General features: G+C 33.7%; 1 pseudogene; it reads left to right on the top strand.

Moving 5' to 3' along the window:
* The window catches only part of LOC113075540 (uncharacterized), a 109-nt pseudogene extending 58 nt beyond the window's left edge, over positions 1-51 (top strand).
* The last annotated feature ends 4,949 nt before the right edge of the window (positions 52-5,000 follow it).

Here is a 5,000-nt window from a genome sequence, read left to right as displayed (position 1 = left end):
TTGTTAGTACTTGGATGGGCGACTGCCTGGGAATACCAGGTGCTTTAAGCTTTTTGGACATTTTTCACTTAGTATATAATAATTTTGCCAAAAAATAGAGTGAATGCCCGATCTATGAATATTAGCAGGTTTGGGCCTGGTTAGTACATGGATGGGAGACTGCCTGGGAATACCAGGTGCTTTAATCTTTTTGGAAAATTTCAGGAATTATATAATAATCTTTCATAAAAAAAAGAGTCAATGCCCGATCTCTGAATCTTAGCAGATTTAGGTCTGGTTAGTACTTGGATGGGAGACCGCCTGGGAATACCAGGTGCTGTAAGCTTTTTGGACATTTTTCACTTAGTATATAATAATTTTGCCAAAAAATAGAGTCAATGCCCGATCTCTGAATATTAGCAGGTTTGGGCCTGGTTAGTACATGGGTGGGAGACTGCCTGGGAATACCAGGTGCTTTAATCTTTTGGAAAATTTCACGAATTATATAATAATCTTTAATAAAAAAAAAAAAAAAAAAGTCAATGCCCGATCTCTGAATCTTAACAGGTTAAGGTCTGGTTAGTACTTTGATGAGAGACTGCCTAGGAATACCAGGTGCTTTAAGCTTTTGGGTTTTCTTTCCTACTTATATAATGTACTGGCGATTAGATTGGCTGGTCTTTAAATAGCCATCTCTTTGCAGCAATCTTCGCTTACGGCCATACCAACCTGTGCAACCCTGTTCATTGTAGTGGTACAATCCAGGAAGTGCAAGTGTGTGTAGAAAGGACGGAAGCTAACTCATGTATTGTTTGTTTGTTTATTATTTTTTATTATTAGAATTAATTGTAAGAGGAGTTTTTCTTTATCTATTTAATACGTTTTAAACCACGAACCAGCAGCTTCATGCTGTCTGGGGAGTGGTTTAATTTTTTATTTTTTATTCAGAATGAGTGAAATGGATCAACTGCTTGTTTCACAACTTGCAACAAATTTGAAACAAGCTAATGCAATTGACCAAGGCAAAGGATTAAGACAAGGAGAAGGGATGATGGCGAAAGAAATGAAGAAACAAAGGATCTATTCAAAAGAAGCTACAGCAATAATTGACATCAGTAAAGTGCTTAATGGAGGAGCGGAGGACATGATTAGAGCAATAAAGGAAAAAGTGAGCGTGGAAAAAATTCTTGCGGTAAGACCAAAGACTAATAAACAATATGAAGTGAATTTTGAAACGGAGGAAGTTTGTGATGGACTGTTAAATGGTTTGCAAATTAAAGGACAAATATGTGATGTTAAAAAACTCTAGGACAGAGAATATGTAGTCTCGTTCATGCATCTGCCTGTGTATTTAGATGATGATGACATAACCTCGAAATTGGAAGGATGGGGAGTTACTCCCATAACAGAGATAAGGAGGAGGTTTTACCCAGGAACGGAGATAGAGGATGGGACAAGATTTGTTAAGGTTAAGTTCCCAAAGGAGGTGGCATCATTGCCATATAGTACAAGGTTTGAGACAACTGAAGGCTCACAGTACTTCAGGATAATACACAGTAGGCAGGTCAAAACTTGTAGATTGTGTTTAAGTCCAGAACATATCATCAAAGACTGTCCTGAGTTCAGATGTTTTAAATGCAATGATCAAGGACATTTCTCAAGAGACTGTACAGCAATTGAATGTCCAGACTGTGGCAAACCTCTTAATATATGTGAATGCTGGATGGAAGGTAACGAGAAGCAATCAGAGGAGCAACAAAGTATGGACAGGCAGGTGCAAGATGAGATTGCAGAAACCACAGAGACTTTTGAACCAATGGAAAACAAACAACAAAAGCAAATAGAATATATGGAAAATCAGAAGTTGAAGGACCAAAGTCACCAGGATGGAGAAGTAAACAGAATGGAGGACGATACAGAGGAGGGAGAAGATGGAGAAACCGAACAGAATGGTGCAAATGACAAGGAAGTAAATGATGAAAAGGAGAGCGATGAGGTGGAGGAACTGGATATGGAACAACAGGAGGCAAGGAAAGAAATAGAAAAGGTTGGAAAAATGATAAGAAAAAAAAAATGAAGGTAAAGCCAAATCTTAATGTTGCTAGAAAGAAAAAGATGATTGAAATAGATAAAAAGAAGTTGGGATTGATACAAGAACAAGATTGTGAGAGAGACTGAAGATGAATGGTTTTAAATGCTTATTTTTTATTGGTATGGTTTTAAACTTTGTGAGTTTAAATGCAAGAGGTTTAATGAGTGTAAAGAAATTTGAGATGGTAAAAGAACTATGCAAAAAGCAGGATGTGATAATTTTACAAGAAACAAACTGGAAAGACGAAATGATTGAGGATGTGAAAAAGAGATGGAAAGGACAAATGTTTTATAATAATGGTGATGGAAGGATAGGAAGGGGGGTAGCCATTTTAATAAAGGAAAATGTTGAAATTAATTCATATGAAGTCTATAATGACAAAAAAGGCAAATGTGTTGGGATTAATATTAAGAAAGATGATCATGAATTTGTGATAATTAATTTGCATGCACCCACCCAAGAGGGAGAAAAAAAAACATTTTTTGAGGGATTAAGGATTTTAATAAAGACATATAAAAACGTTATTTTAGTTGGGGATTTTAATACTGTTTTTAGTAAGATGGACATGGCAGATGGGATGGTTTTTAGAACAGATATGGGAAGGAAAGAGTTAAAAGAAATGATGGAGGAAAGAAATTTGATAGATGTTTGGAGGGAAAACCATGAAAGGAAAAGAGAATTTTCCAGAAGACAACTGGTTGGGAATTTTATGTGTCAGACAAGAATCGATTTTATTTTAAGTGAAAGGGATATGGAATTTTTTTGGGGGGACATTTGTTATAAGGATACCAGTTTGAGTGATCACAAAATGCTTTTATGGAATATTTACTTTAGTAAAGAAAAAAAAGGGCCTGGAGTGTGGATACTAAATTCAGAAATTTTGACAAGTGAAAGTTATAGAATAGGAATTGAGGAAATATTAGACAAAGAAAAAGAGGACGGAATGTACTTTGAAGATAAACGATTATGGTGGCAAAATGTAAAATATGAAATAAGAAAATATTCTATAAACCATAGCAAATTGGTACAGAAAGTTAAAAAAGCAAAGGAGCTGGAAATAAGGAAAAAACTCAGAAAAGAGACAAATAAAAGTGAAGTAAATATAAAACAGATAATACTTTTGGAGGAAGAGTTACGGAAAATTGAGGAAGAAAAGTGTAAAGGAGCTATTATAAGGAGTAAGGCAAAAAACACAATTGCAGGAGAAAAATGTACAAAATTTTTCTTTAATTTGGAAAAAAGTAGAGGCAAAGCAAAGTTAATAAAAGAATTAAAAAATAAAAAAGGAGAAATAGTCAAAGACATAAGTGGAATTTTAACAGAGGTCAAAGACTATTATGAGGGGCTTTTTGAAACAAAAGGAATTGACGAAAAAGCAAAAAATCAGTTATTAGAGAGTGTTACAGCTAAAGTAAGTAGAGAAGATAAAAAGGAATGTGATAGAGAAATTAGTGAAGAGGAAATTGTACAAGCTATCAATAGTTTAAAAGGAAACAAAAGCCCGGGGACAGATGGGATAGTAAATGAATTTTATAAAGTTTTTAAAGAGAAGATAAGTGGGATTTTAAAGGAAGTATATAAGGAGATTTTTGATAAAAGAGAATTGGATCAGAGGATGAGTATAGGGTTGATTAAATTAATTTATAAAAGGAAAGGAAGTAAAAATAATTTGAGTAATTTTAGACCAATAACAATGTTAAACACAGATTTAAAAATACTATCTAAAATTCTTGCAAATAGAATGAAAAATATTTTACCCAAAATTATAGTGACTAATCAGGCATATGGTGTAAGAGGGAGAGATATTGCTGATATAACGAGTGGTGTAAGAGACATAATAAGCTATTTAAATGAAACACAGAAGGATGGATATGTTGTTAATTTAGATTTTGAAAAGGCTTTTGATAGGGTAGAATATGATTTTTTATTTGCAATTTTAGAACGTTTTGGTTTTGGAAAGAATTTTAAGGAATGGATAACAATTTTATATAATAACATAATGACGAGAGTGACGTGTAATGGTTTCTTAACAGAACCTTTTAGAATAACAAGATCAATAAGGCAAGGATGTCCACTCTCTGCACAGCTATATACTTTGGTAGCAGAGCCTTTAGGTTTAATGATTAAGAAAAATAAAAGCATTCAAGGTATTAAAATAGAAGAAGGTAAAGAAGAGAAAGATATTCCAATATGCAGACGACACGACACTGATTTTAAAAGACTTAGAAAGTATGAAGGAAGTCATGAGAAATGTAGAGAGGTATGGTAAAGGTACAGGTGCAAGAGTTAATGGAGAAAAAACTGTGTACAAGAAGTTTGGAAAGGTACCAAATTTAGGAGGAGTTTTTAATTTTGAGGAGGTGAAGGAAACAAAAATTTTGGGTGTGACTTTAGGAAAAGATGAGAAAGGGGCAAGAGAAAGAATGTTTGAAAAGTTGTTGGGGGAAATGGAAATGAGATTAATTTTTTGGAGGGGAAGATTTTTAAGTTTGAAAGGGAAAATTTTAGTGGTTAATGCTTTAATGTTATCCAAAATGTGGTATATTTTAATGGTGAGCGCAATGCCAAGATGGGTGGAAGTAAGAATAAAAAGATGTGTTTTAGATTTTATTTGGGAGAAGAAACCCCCAAGAGTTGCTTATAACACTCTGATAGGACAGGCTGATAAAGGAGGAATGGGATTATCTGATGTAGAATTAAAAAAGAAAAGTATGAGAATTAAAGTTGTGAAAAAGTATATAGATGATCAAGAAAAAGGAGAATGGAAAGATACAATGAAATACTATTTGGACAAATGTGGTAATGTTAAACTAGGGGACAGTGTTTTATGGATGAAAATGAAAGCATGGATGTTTGAAAGAATACCAGATTTTTATAAAGAAGTTTTAAAAGCTTGGGGTTTTTTTCTCTCAAAGGTTGATTTTATACC

Source organism: Carassius auratus, unplaced genomic scaffold (assembly GCF_003368295.1).
Source record: "Carassius auratus strain Wakin unplaced genomic scaffold, ASM336829v1 scaf_tig00017136, whole genome shotgun sequence".
NCBI lineage: Eukaryota > Metazoa > Chordata > Actinopteri > Cypriniformes > Cyprinidae > Carassius > Carassius auratus.
Note: the sequence above shows the minus strand (reverse complement) of the source record. Positions and strands in the feature narration are given on the sequence as shown.